This window comes from Nicotiana sylvestris, chromosome 4 (genome assembly GCF_000393655.2).
Source record: "Nicotiana sylvestris chromosome 4, ASM39365v2, whole genome shotgun sequence".
Classification (NCBI taxonomy): Eukaryota; Viridiplantae; Streptophyta; class Magnoliopsida; order Solanales; family Solanaceae; genus Nicotiana; species Nicotiana sylvestris.
In genome coordinates, this window is record NC_091060.1 from 101,584,778 (window position 1) to 101,600,204 (window position 15,427).

The following is a 15,427-nucleotide window of genomic DNA, read 5'->3' on the forward strand; positions in this document are numbered from 1 at the left end:
TTTAGAAGAAGGGGCTTTTGGGATAGAACTCCTTGAAGAAGAACCAGAGGAGCCGCCTCGCGTAGATTCTAACCCTGTTCGAAGCCTACCTCCTCCGCCTCTTCTGTGTCTAATAGGGGCGTTGGGGAATTGATCTAGAATTGGAACTTTTTACGGTTATGGTTTGAAGAAGACATTGTTAAGAAGGAAGTATGTGCTGAAGATTTGTGAAGAAGGCAAAGGAAGAAGAAGTTATGTGTAAAATGGGAACCGTCAACTTTAGAAGTGTAATGATGAAAAACCTATAATAAAGGCAGCTATCACTTCGTAAATAGTGAGAATGAAGAAGTCTCGAAAAAGGGTATGAATAGCGGAATCAATTAGAAAATGACACATGGGCAGAACATTAAATAGAAAAGACTGCTGAGGCGTTAATACTGTCATGAGCATTAATTGTGGCAAAAATTCCTTTTACATGAAGATCCACTTCCCAATTATTTAATTGATAAAAAAATAGAAAGTGGGGGGACTATCTGTATTGGGAAAAAACTGAATTTATATTAAAGATGATGTGGCATGACACGTGGATTAGTTAAATGGTCAAAGCGCAGCAATTGACTAAGAGGCACGGATGGAGACAGCCACGGGAAGAAGAATTTAAATAGGCACGAGACGACGTATAGATACGAGTCTCGTACCAATTTAAATTATTTACAGCCAACGGATTAGAAGGCATTGAAGGCAAAGATCTGATGACAGAAAGGAGTCCAAATTCATTATTAAATACTTGATACGTTACAAAATTGGTATTTAATAGGAATGATTGTATAACGGCTTATTTAATGTCATTTATTACTCATGATTATATCATTAAAGCTGAGGCTTCATTCCTTTACCTAGAATTATCTATAAAAGGAAGAAGTATCATCATTTGTAAGGACACGGAATACTATTGAGAATTTATTGAAATACACATCTATTTGCTTCTTTACCATCGTTCTCAAAAGTATTTTATTTTTGTCTCCTGATTATCAGTAACCCGAATTTCTTTTTAGCTTTGACCAAAGACTCAGATTTTTGGTTAAACAAATTGGTTCCGTTACCGGGAATCTGATAATCTTTCCTTTTAAGCTATATCTTATCTATTGTCGTCACCATGTCAAACAACAACAGCCTGATCTGCCCGTTTTAATGTGAGATATGCTTGCAAAAATCTAATTGTTTTTTCTCCCATTTTCAGCATTCCATCATATTCTTCAATATTCAATATAAAGTTTGTGAACGAGTAGTCTATTGCCATACATGGACAATAAAATACTCCCTCGGGCCCGTTTTATCTTTATTGAGAATCATTAAAGAATTTTTTTTTCATAAAGCACTATATTTTAGTAGTAATTAGTCATTTATAGATATCATTTGCTATATTGTAGATTATAGATATCTTTTATGTGGTTATAAGATGTATTTGATGTATTTAAGCTATTGTATTCATGAATACAATAGCAAAAATAGGCATGAATCAGGGAAGTCCAGCTAATCAGTTGTTGTATTCGAGTGTATTTGACTGTATTCATAGAGTGAAACATGGGATTACAGCTGGACAAATTATTGTAGATTATTGTGTTCGACTGTATTCACGGCATGAAATAGGCGATTACACTGTTTTTAAAATGGAAAGTGAATCAATTAACATAATAGACTCCTAATATAACTCAACAAACTCAATTATCACACACAAATTTTGTATTTTCAGTTATAAAAAAGATTCTTAACCGAAAAATACTCAAAAAACATAGCAATCTTCAGAGAAATTATATAATACATCTCAATACATAAATTATATTAACTAAAAAAACTTATGAATACATTCATGACATATAGCGAGACGGTGAATACAATGAAATACATAGAATACAGCGGGATACATTAAAATACAATGAAAAAAAGACAGTGAATACAATGAAATACATAAAATACAACGAGATACACTGAATTACAATGAAAAAAAAGACAATGATTTTAGTTATGTGCCCCAATGAAACAACCCAATTAGCTGAATACAGGAAGTCGATGATTCTAGAATCTAGATTGCATTCCGAAGTCTGACGACGACTCTCTCTCTCAACTGTTAAAAAATTCTAGTCTGAATGAATATATAAAAGGATTGTGAAAAAATGGCATTTTTGAGGTGAATTGTGACTGCAAAAACAACCGACATTGCTGCTGTTATTCCATCTGCTGCTTTTGCTGTTTTAGCAAATTTCCTCTTCCCCCCTTCTTCTTCGTACTTCGGACGCCTTTCAAAGAATCTAAAATTTGGCTCAATACTTAAGCAAAGATTGTTTCCCTTCCCCCGTCGGAAATTTTAATGAGATGGGGGACGAGAATGGGATGTATCAAAGTAGAGAGAAAGAAAAAAGTGTAACAAATTAGCGTATTTAATGGCTTAGGGCTAGGAGGTAACCATATTTAAATATTTTGCTACAAATCTTAAAAGGTATCTATATAACATAATTTTATTAAATGATATTTATTTAAAATAAATAAGGTGTTAACCTTTGCTATAGGAGGTAAAAATTCCATCATTAAATGGCATCAGTCATGAGATACCAAATTAATAGTATGTTTGGCCAAGTTTCTTCACGTTAAAAGCACTTTTCTATTTCTAAAAAAAAAAAGAATAGCTTTCTAGCAATGCAGCTTGTGTTATTTTATTGGCAATGTTACTGCAAAATTGGCTTTCTTTCTTAATTTCAATACTAGGTGCACCATATGGGGTAGATCTGTGTTCTTCAGTTACTGGTTGATAACTCTTATGTTTTGTTTGCCAAGATTTCATGTCTTCTGCGTTAGAGATATGCAGATGCAAATGGGGTATAAACTCTAACTAGTATATTGATGTAGTTAAGAAAAGAATCAAAAGTTAACAATGTTAACTTCAAGTAGTTAGGTTAAAGGACAAAAATTGTACTCCGATCCCTCCGTTCCAATTTATGTGAACTTGTTTGACTGGGCACAAAATTTAAGTAAAAATGAAGACTTTTGGAATTTGTGGTCCTAAACAAGTTATACAATTGAAGGTTAAATGTACTTGGTCCACTAATACAAGGACTAAAATCAGGCTTAGGCAACAACCTAAAGACTAAAACTTCTATCTTCCCTTTAATATATTGATAGGTTAATAAGGTGTACGTAGTAATTAACACACATCTACTTGTAAATTACTCTTTAGATGCTATGGTGTTGTTGAACACAGGTGGAGTACTACCATTTTTGGGTCGTTATTTATTCTCATCATGTTGGGAAATCCAAATAAAGAGATGTTGTTTAACATGATTATTGTTGTAACTCGACAAACTAAACATAAGGGTTAGTTATATGAAATTATGAACCATATAGTATATTATTTTGTCTTTTAAGACAAACTAGAGTTCTCTAAAACAAAGATATAAGATAGATACATATTCTCTAGCTACGCAATTAAATATTATTACATAATTACTGGATTTCCTAACACAAATATATATCTAATAAAAAAAACTACTAGTTCTATGGAAAGTACATAGTACTTTAGCTCCGCTCCTGTGAGACATACATGTAATTCCATATAATTCTCGTATACTACTGCTGCTTCGCTACTTTAATGTTGTAGCTGTTGTCGTTGCTGTTACTGTTACTGTTGCTATTGATCTTTCTAGTTCTGCTCTTGTTGTTGCTGCTGCTGCAACTGATCAATGGAATTCAAGCAAGTGCATCAAACTTAATAAATCTTACAATGATGAGTTCGATACAGAAAGGCCAGGATGGAGATCTCCTTCTCTATTGGACATCAAACCTAAATGTGCTTCGGAGCAAGAAAAACATAAAAAATGTGTCGTAATTGACAAAACCATACAGATATACATATATTAAAATCGAAACATAAGATTTAAACAGATTATAGATAAGTACTCTACGTCCACGAACATTTAAAGCTAAATACTTAATGTTTGAACAATAAAATCTCCAACGTAAAGATTCTGTGCATAAATTCGAACATTCAAAGCTAACTGTTTGAAGTTTAGACATAGCATGATACTCTTTCCAAAACTACAGTATATAAAGATGGCTTAAAATAATAATTGTACCAAAATTGAACAAACAAATTGATAAAATTATAATTTTAACCACTCTTTGCAAACTGAAAAAAGGGGATTGTATTCCTTTTATTAATTAATGCTGAATGGACGACTTACTCTAGGAGAAGAAAAAAATGCTTTATGGATCTGAAAGATTAAGAAGAGTGAATTTTAAAAGATTTTTTATGGCATCAATTTTTATTTTTTCATGTGTTACAATATTTATAAACAAACTTAACCGATTGTAGATACCATGATATCCGGAAGGGAGATCGTTCAAGCAGCAAGGCTCCATTACCTAAGCATATTGACAGTTATAAGTGTAAGAACCAATTAAAGAATAAAAGAATAGAATATTAAACAAATACAAATGCTATTAATGAAGAAAAGAACTAACAATTTGGTGACTCATTGATTCAATTTGGATGAAACCTTTTACAGGATTCAAGGTGGAATTGGCTTCCAACGTCTTCATCGTCGTTGAAATCCTCATCCTCATCATTATCTTGAGATGTGTTCATGTATAGCCGCACAGGTTGAGAAGTGATTGATGAGAGAATGATAAAGCATATATGAGTTTATATAGGAGAGAAATGGTGCTCTAGGGTTTTTTGTATTTTAGTAAGTTGTTACCAACTTTAGTAATATGTGCTTTTAGTCCTCTATTGTATTAGAAATATTAACTCCTCTATTTCTTCAAACTCATAAGAGAATACTCTCTCGTAACAATTGCTGTGGAGATATTTGAATTGGCACAAAATTTAACAATGAAATAAATATTTTGAAATTAGTAGTATAAAACAAAGGTCGGATCTTTAGCGATTTGCATTTTGGACCCTTGCTAGAGAGAGGAATATTTAATTTGTTGGTAAGTGCCACTGCACTGTATTTATCCTCGAAATCGGATAACAATTAAATTTGTAAGTGGTTTTAAGGATGCGTGGATTAAAATGACACAACAAAGCGATAAATTAGAATTGCAATTGAAACGAACAATGATAAAGTAAATTTAAACCACACAACTTGAACAGTTACAGTCTTGCAAAGTCAGTCACACTTAAAATGGATGCAGCTGGATCGATATCAAGATATAGAAGAATAGGAGCTTAAAGAAAGAAATTAATAATATACTACTTTGGACTGCGTGTTACCATGTACTTTACAAGTAATCAGACCTCCCTTTATATAGTAGGGGAGTCCTATATTAGGTACAACTCTATAAAAGATAAAAAACCCTAATTAACCGATCGATGATCTCAGGTCGACATATGCCGAGATCTCCGCCATGATATTCGGTCGGTTACGGATATCATGGCCTTCTGGTTGTCGAGCTTGACTACCTGACAATATTCTTCGAAGTTAATTAAGGACAGGACTAATCCGAATCATGTCCCTGATATCCTCGAAGGCGCGTGTTATGGTCCGAACTCAGAATGGACGAGATCCCTACATCGGTCTAGGTTCCCGGTTACCATATCTCGAGCCTGGCTTATCATGTCAGAGAGCGGGATACACTTTGAGAATGGTTTTATCAGTATATAGATAGTTTCCTCGTTTTTTGGAGAGTAGATGACGAGACACGACATGAGCTTCTAATTCTCACCTCGATACGCCGCATCAGAAACGACAACATGAATTGAACGTGTCGTCAGTCACGTCTTAATGACATTAAATTCTTGTCAATTTCCGGTCGGCCGCTCTTGGATGCGAACCGTCGTTTGAAAACTATAAATACCCCCTTCTTTATTCATTCACACTTTACATCCAAATATTATACCCTTGTTCCTTAAAAATCTTTATACTTTCTGGCACTTATATCCTGGATTTTTGAGATCTTTGTGAGAACTTTTGCTCGTCTTCATCCCAAACCATCAAGTGTACTCCTTTAACTTCCGCTTTTTCCTCTTTTCCCCTCTATTTTTAAAGAAAATGGCGAAAACTTCTAAAATAGTTCCCCAAAAAGAAACTCCTTCTACATCGCGGCCAGCTGCTGAGGAGACCGTTCTGCGTACTCCCGTCGAAGAACCAATAGCGGAACCCCCCTTGATCATGTTCATCTGTGATGACCCAATAGGACATATTACGTTTTAGAACCAAATTCAGTGTTCTGATGCCTCAAAAACCTCATTTTATCCTTCTTCGATTTGCGTATGCAGCCCTGGCGTGTTTTCAGAAAGCTTTTATGTTAAAAACTGATAAAAATAAAAAATTTGCCTAAAAATTTCATTTGAGTTGACTTCAGTCAGCGTTTTGAGCAAACAGGCCCGGATTAGTATTTTGATGATCCCGGTTGGTTCGTATGGTGATTTGGGACTTGGGTGTTTGCCCGCAATCGAATTCAAAAGTCTCTAACCCGAGATATCGGACTTTGTAGAAATTTAAAAGTTAAAGGCTTAATGAATTTGAAATGTTTGACCAATAGTTGACTTTTAGATATCAGGTCCATATTTTTGTTTCGGAATTCGGTATAGGTCCGATACCATATTTATGATGTGTCTGTGAAATTTGGTGAGAAATAGAGTTGGTTTGACGTGATTCGGACGTCCGGTTGTGAAAATATAAGTTTCAAATTTTTCTTGAAATTTTTAATTGATTTGGTGCTCAATTTGTAATTCTAGGCTTTATTTTGACGATTTGATCGCACGAGCAAGTTCATATGATATTTTTAGATTTATGTGCGCTTTTGGTTTAGAGCCCCGAGGGCTCAGGTGAGTTTCAGATAGGCTACAGAGTGAAAATTGGACTTAGAACACTGCTGGTGTGTTTCAGATTTTGTTGCAGGTCTCAGACCTCGCAATTGCAGGGTCAATCATCGCATTTGAAAACCAAAGGGTCATTATTGGTGAGCGAGTGAAAACTAACTCTTGTTCGTTGTTGGTGAGCGAGTAAAAATCAAACCTGTCAACGTTGGTGCTGACCGCTGAAAATCACAAAGGTTGTACTCAATTCAATTTACAATGATCTCTAAAAGACAACAATCTTGCAACCCAAGAGGACTGGATTAGGATACCTATCACGACCCGGATTTTCCACCCTCGGGAATCGTGATGGCACCTACTAGTGAAAGCTAGGCAAGCAAATTAGTCCATTTATTTAACCATTTTTATTTATAATCCCTTAGCAATTCCAAAACAGTATAACAAAACAGCGAAATTAATGATAACAAAACAGTGCGGAAGACGAAATTTAGTAATTTAGATTAATACAAACTGCGAAAATCTAAGTAAAACTCTACCTAGAATTTGGTGTCACAATATCACAGACCGTCTAAGAGTGCTACAAATAAGGGTTCGAAAGATAAATACAATCTGTTTCGGAAATACATAAAAAATAGTGTATGTAAATAGAAGGAGACACCAGGGCCTGCGGACGCCTGTAGGACTACCTTGGGTCGCCTGAATGGACTGAAGACATCACCTTCACTAGGGTCCAAAAGCTATTGCACCGGGATCTGCACACAGTGCAGAGTGTAACATCAGCATAACCAACCCCATGTGCTGGTAAGTGCCTAGCCTAATCTCGGTGAAGTAGTGACCAGGCTAGGACCAGACTACCAAATAAACCTGTGCAGTTAAATTATATAGAGGGGAAAATAAAAGAAGGAATATACAGTTAAGGATGGGAGGGAGAAACATGCCGCGGGGAACATCAAATAATAACAGAATAACAACATGTAAATATAAGGATCACCACAGTTCAATTACCAACAAGAAACAGAATAAAAGACAAGTGCACGGCATCACCCTTCAAGCTTTTACTCTCATCCTCACCATAAGAATCAATAAAATCTGCACAGCATCACCCTTCATACTTTTACTCTCGTCCTCATCATTAGAATCAATATAATCGGCACGGAATTGTACATCGTGCGGCACGGCATCACCCTTCGTGCATTAACGCTCTAAAAATCATACACGACATCACCCTTCGTGCTTTACACTCTCTCACAAATATCATTCACAGCATCACACTTCGTGTTTTAACACTCTTCCTCACCCAAACAACAATCACAAAGCAATAAGGGCAAGAGAATCAATAAAATTACAATAAAATCCCGGCAAGGGATCAATGACAAAACAACAATATCCCGGCAAGGTAAAAAAATATCAAAAGCAATAATGTCCCGGCAAGGGAGATGATATCATAAACCTCTTCGCTTTTCCACATTTACTTCACAACTCGATTCTCAACTTAAGCCAATGCTCTACAATGTTCAACAACTAAATTCTCAACTTGAACCAACGCTCTACAATGTTCAATTAACAATAATACTTCCACAAGTCATATTCCTCAATAGAAATCATCACACAAAGCATGAACAATGCGAAACGGAGTCACATTAATCATAGTATAAGACTCGCGGGCATACTTGACACCAACGTATAGATACTCGTCACCATGCCTATATGTCGTACTCAACAATTTGCACATAGCAAATAAGACTCAACTCATAATCCCTCAAGCTAAGGTTAGACCAAACACTTACCTCGATGCCACAAACATAATTCAAGCCTCAACTACCGCTTTACCTCTTGTTTCCACCACCAACTCGCTTGTATCTAGCCACAATTTACTTAATGATATCAATAAATCCTAAATAAATCAACTCCAATGCATAAAAATAGGTTTTATAATGTTTTCCCCAAAAAGTCAAAAATCAACCCCAGGCCCGCTTGGTCCAAACGCGAAATTCGAACCAAAACCTGATTACTCATTCACCCCCGAGCCCGGAGATATAATTGGTTTTGGAATCCGACCTAAAATTGAGGTTTAAATCTCCAAATTTCAATATTCTTAGGTTTTATCCCAAAATTCCCAATTCCACCATGAAAACCCTAGATTCTAGGATAAAATCTTGTTAAAAGAAGTTAAGGAGTGAAAGAAATAAGTTAAAAATCACTTACTAGTGTTTTGGGAGAAGAAAGAGTGTTTGGAAAATCGTCTCTTGTGTTTTAGGGTTTTGAAAAGTGAAAAATAACTAAAAAGTCTGTTTACATATACTCCTCTCAGACCCTCTCCGCGTACCATATAAAAAGGACTATGGCCACGGAGCTCCACTGCGGACTGCAATAAATCGAGAGCGACCGCAAAGGTATGGCCTTGCCCCGGAACTGCGTGGGCCGGAACCTCATCGTCAAACTCAACCTGAGGCTTCGCCGCTGGTGCTGCTGCTTTAGGCTGAGCTTTGCCCCTGCCTCGGCCTCGACCACACCCTCTACCCCTCGTGGGAGCTACTGCTGGGGGCTCGGACTGCTGATCAGTGGATGAGGAAGCGCGTGTTCTCGCCATTTGCGAAAGAACAGAGTAGAATTTCAATTAGCATTGAGAAACCAAACCGCACGACAAGAAAGAACAGATGTGAAATTTTTCCTAACTCAGACTCTACTAAGCTTGTTCGTGAATTGTGAGACCTAAGTAACCTAGTGCTCTGATACCAACTTGTCACGACCCCAATTTCTCACCATCGGGAATCGTGATGGCGCCTATTAGTGAAAGCTAGGCAAACCAATTAGTCCATTTATTTAACCATTTTCATTTATAATCCCTTAGCAATTCAAAAATAGTATAACAAAACAGCGGAATTAATGATAACAAAACAGTGTGGAAGACGAAATTTAGTAATTTAGATTAATACAAACTGTGGAAGTTTAAATAAAACTCTACCCAGAATTTGGTGTCACAATATCACAAACCATCTAAGAGTGCTACAAATAAGGGTTCGAAAAATAAATACAATCTGTTTCGGAAATACATAGAAGAAACAATGTAGGTAGATAGAAGGAGACACCAGGGCTTGCAGACGCCTATATGACAACCTTGGGTCGCCTGAATGGACTGAAGACAGCACCCTCACTGCGGTCCAAAAGTTGCTGCACCAGGATCTGCACACAGTGCAGACTGTAGTATCAGCACAACCAACCCCATGTGCTGGAAAGTGCCTAGCCTAACCTCGGCGAAGTAGTAACGAGGCTAGGACCAGACTACCAAATAAACTTGTACAGTTAAATCATATACAATGGAAAATAAAAGCAGGAATGTACAGTTTAGGATGGGAGGGGGAAACATGTTGCGGGGAACATCAAATAATAACAGAATAACAAAAGGTAAATATAAGGATCACCACAGTTCAATTACCAACAAGAAACAGAATAAAAGATAAGTGCACGGTATCACCCTTCGTGCTTTTACTCTCATCCTCACCATAAGAATCAATAAAATATGCATGGTATCACCATTCGTACTTTTACTCTCGTCCTCACCATAAGAATCAATATAATCAGCATAGAATTGTACATCGTGCGGCACGGCATCACCCTTCGTACTTTTACCTTACAATATTGGCACGGCATCACCCTTCGTGCATTAACGCTCTAAAAATCATACGCGGTATCACCATTCGTGCTTTACACTCTCTCACAAATATTATGCATAACATCACCCTTCGTGCTTTAACACTCTTCCTCACCCAAACAACAATCACAAAGCAATAAGGGCAAGGGAGTCAATAAAATTACAATAAAATCCCAGCAAAGGAACAATGACAAAACAACAATATCCCGGCAAGGGAAAAGAATATCAAAAGCAATAACGTCCCGGCAAGGGAGATGATATCATAGACCTCTTCACTTTTCCATATTTACTTCACAACTCGATTCTCAACTTGATCCAATGCTGTACAATGTTCAACAACTAAATTCTCAACTTGAGTCAACTCTCTACAATGTTCAATTAACAATAATACTTCCACAAGTCATATTCCTCAATAGAAATCATCACACAAAGCATGAACAATACGAAACGGAGTCACATTAATCATAGTATAAGACTCACGGGCATACTTGACACCAACGTATAGATACTCGTCATCATACCTATATGTCGTACTCAACAATTAGCACATAGCAAATAAGACTCAACTCCTAATCCCTCAAGCTAAGGTTAAACCAAACACTTACCTCGATGCCACGAACACAATTCAAGCCTCAACTACTGCTTTATCTCTTGTTTCCACCACCAACTCACTTGTATCTAACCACAATTTACTTAACGATGTCAATAAATACTAAATAAATCAACTCCAATGCATAAAATAGGTTTTATAAAGTTTTCCCCAAAAAGTCAAAAATCAACCCCGAGCCTGCTTGGTCCAAATCCAAAATTTGGATCAAAACCCAATTACCCATTCACCCCCGAGCCCTGATATATAATTGGTTTTGGAAGACGACCTCAAATTGAGGTCTAAATCTCCAAATTTCAATATTCTTAGGTTTTACCCAAAATTCTCAATTCCACCATGAAAACCCTAGATTCTAGGATTAAATCTTGTTAAAAGAAGAAAGAAATAAGTTTAAAATCACTTACTAGTGTTTTGGGAGAAGAAAGAGTGTTTGGAAAATCGCCTCTTGTGTTTTATGTTTTGAAAAGTGAAAATTTACTGAAAAGTCCATTTAAATATACTCCTCTCAAACCCTCTCCGCGGACCGTATAAAAACGAATACGGCCACGGAGCTCCACCGTGAACCACACTAAATCAAGTGTGGCCGCAAAGGTATGGCCTTGCCCCGGAACTGCGTGGGTCGGAACCTCATTGTCAAACTCAATCTGAGCCTCCGCCGTTGGTGCTTCTGCTCTGGGCTGAGCTTTACGCCTGCCTCTACCTCTAGCACGGCCTCGGCCTTTGCCCCTCGTGGGAGCTGCTGCTGCGGGCTCGGGCTGCAGATCAGTGGATGAGGAAGCGCGTGTTCTCGTTATTTGTGAAATAAAAGAGTAGAATTTCAATTAGTATTGAGAAACCAAACTGCACAGCATGAAGGAATAGATGTGAATTTTTTCCTAACACTGTAACCTCTTGGGGAAAAATACAGACGTCTCCGTACCAATCTCTCAGACTCTACTAAGCTTGTCCGTAAATTGTGAGATCTAAGTAATCTAGTGCTCTGATACCAACTTGTCACGACCCGGACTTCTCACCATCGAGAATTGTGATGGAGCCTACTAGTGAAAGCTAGGCAAGCCAATTAAAACATTTATTTAACCATTTTAATATATAATCCCTTTGCAATTCCAAAACAATATAACAAAACAACGGAATTAATGATAACAAAACAGTGCGGAAGACGAAATTTAGTAATTTAGATTAATACAAACTGCGGAAGTCTAAGTAAAACTATGCCCAGAATTTGGTGTTACAATATCACAGACCGTCTAAGAGTACTACAAATAAGGGTTTGAAAGATAAATACAATCTGTTTCAGAAATACATAGAAGAAACAATGTAGGTAGATGTTTGTAGGACTATATTGGGTCGCCTGAATGGACTGAAGACAGCACCCTCACTGTGGTCCAAAAGCTGTTGCACCAAGATCTGCACACAGTGCAGATTGTAGTATCAGCACAACCAACCCCATATGCTGATAAGTGTCTAGACTAACTTCGACGAAGTAGTAATGAGGCTAGGACAGGACTACCAAATAAACCTATGCAGTTAAATCATATACAATGGAAAATAAAAGCAGGAATGTATAGTTAAGGATGGGAGGGGTAAACATGCTACGGAGAACATCAAATAATAACAAAATAACAAAAGGTAAATATAAGGATCACCACAGTTCAATTACCAAAAAGAAACAGAATAAAAGACAAGTGCACGTCATCACCCGTCGTGCATTTACTCTCATCCTCACCATAAGAATCAATAAAATCTGCACGGCATCACCCTTCGTGCTTTTACTCTCGTCCTCACCATTAGAATCAATATAATCGGCACAGAATTGTACATCGTGCGGCACGACATCACCCTTCGTGCTTTTACCTCACAATATTGGCACGACATCACCCTTCGTGCATCAACGCTCTCAAAATCATACACGACTTTACCCTTTGTGCTTTACACTCTCTCACAGATATCATGCATGGCATCACCCATCGTGCTTTAACACTCTTCCTCGTCCAAACAACAATCACAAAGCAAAAAGGGCAAGGGAATCAATGGGGTATTAACTCTTCTGCGTTAGAGATATGCAGAGCAAATGGGGTATAAACTCTAACTAGTATATTGAAGTAGTTAAGATAAGAATCAAAAGTTAACAATGTTAACTTCAAGTAGTTAGGTTAAAGGACAAAAATTGCACAATTTGTCCAATTAAAGGTTAAATGTGCTTGGTCCACTAATACAAGGACTAAAATCAGGCTTAAGCAACAACCTAAAGACTAAAACTTCTATCTTCCCTTGAATATATAGATAGGTAAATAAGGTGTACGTAGTAACACACATCTACCTGTAAATTACTCTTTAGATGGTGTGGTGTCGTCGAACATAGGTGGAGTACTTCCATTTTTGGATCGTTGTTTATTCTTATCATGTTGGGAAATCCAAATAAAGGGATGTTGTTTCATAGGATTATTGTTGTAACTCGACAAACTAAACATAAGGGTTAGTTATATGAAATTATGAACCATATAGTATATTATTTTGTCTTTTAAGACAAACTAGAGTTCTCTAAAACAAAGATATAAGATAGATGCATATTTTCTAGCTACGCGATTAAATATTTATACATATTTAATGGATTTCATTACACAAATATATGTCTAATAAAAAAAACTATAGTTCTATGGAAAGTACATATATTACACAGGAGGGAGCTACAGTACTATGTACTTTCCATAGAACTGTAGTTTTTTTTATTAGACATATATTTGTGTAATGAAATCCATTAAATATGTATAAATATTTAATCGCGTAGCAAGAAAATATGTATCTATCTTATATCTTTGTTTTAGAGAACTCTAGTTTATCTTAAAAGACAAAATAATATACTATATGGTTCATAATTTCATATAACTAACCCTTATGTTTAGTTTGTCGAGTTACAACAATAATCCTATTAAACAACATCCCTTTATTTGGATTTCCCAACATGATAAGAATAAATAACGATCCAAAAATGGAAGTACTCCACCTATGTTCAACGACACCACACCATCTAAAGAGTAATTTACAGGTAGATGTGTGTTACTACGTACACCTTATTTACCTATCTATATATTCAAGGGAAAGAAGTATTAGTCTTTAGGTTGTTGCCTAAGCCTGATTTTAGTCCTTGTAATAGTGGACCAAGCACATTTAACCTTTAATTGGACAAATTGTGCAATTTTTGTCCTTTAACCTAACTACTTGAAGTTAACATTGTTAACTTTTGATTCTTATCTTAACTACTTCAATATACTAGCTAGAGTTTATACCCCATTTGCTCTGCATATCTCTAACGCAGAAGACATCAAATCTTGGCAAACAAAACAGTTAAGCAAACACAAGATCATAATATTAGCCTTTTCTTCTTTTTTTGTTACTTTTTTTCCTCTCATTTGTCACTCTAATTTTGTCCTTATTTTAGGAAGAGATAAAATCAGCCTATCTTGAAAAGTGTTGTTTCTCAAAAGTGCTTTTTTCAAAAGTATTTTGGTGAGAAGCAGTTTGTGTTTGACTAATCAATTTGAGAAGCACAGAATTATTGTTTGCCCAAGCTTTTAAAAAGTGTTTGTACGTGTATTTTTCTCAAAATACTTTTCAAAAAGGGTTAATACCCTAGAACCTCATTATATTTTAATGTTCTTGTCAGTTTCCTACTTAATTAAATTATTTTGATGTCTAAATTCCTATTTTTTTCAAAAAAAAAAAACTAATTCTACCAAAAATTCCCAATTTCCACCATGAAAACTCTAGATTTTAGGTTGAAATCTCAGGAATTAATGATTGAAAGAAACTAGTTTAGAATCACTTACCAATGATTTGGGAAGAAAAGTTATTTGAAAAATCACCTCTAAGGTTCTTGAGTTTAAAAATTTGAAGAATGAACTAAAAATCCCATCTAAGTTAAGTTTTGATCAGTGGCAGGTGTTGCATTTGCGACCTGGGGTTCGCAAATGCGAAGATCATCACACCCCTGCTTTCTTCGCAAATGCGAATTCTTTCATCCGCAAATGCGACCTATTGATCACATTTGCGATCACTGCCTACCCAGCCTCCACTTCGCAAATGTGAAGCATTCCTCGCAAATGCGAAGCTTTGTTCTCAAATGCGAACTATGGCCTTCCCAGCTAATCTTCGCAATTGCGATGAGTAGATCGCAAATGCGAACCCATCAGTGACCGCAAATGCGATGATTGACCCTGCAATTGCGAGGTCTGAGGCCTGCAACAAAATCTGAAACACACCAGCAGTGTTCTAAGTATAATTTTCACTCTGTAGCCTATCTGAAACTCACCCGAGCCCTCGGGGCTCTAAACCAAAAGTGCACACAAGTCTAAAAATATCATATGAACTTGTT

General features: G+C 36.4%; 1 long non-coding RNA gene across 1 annotated transcript; it reads right to left on the bottom strand.

The window, feature by feature from the left end:
• Positions 1 to 3,398: 3,398 nt before the first annotated feature.
• LOC138889031 (uncharacterized) lies at positions 3,399 to 4,656 on the bottom strand. Its single transcript, XR_011406588.1, has 3 exons — positions 4,495 to 4,656; positions 4,350 to 4,395; positions 3,399 to 3,823 (listed from the first exon to the last, which is right to left on the bottom strand). It is a non-coding gene; the product is annotated as an uncharacterized lncRNA (long non-coding RNA).
• Between the last annotated feature and the right edge of the window lie 10,771 nt (positions 4,657 to 15,427).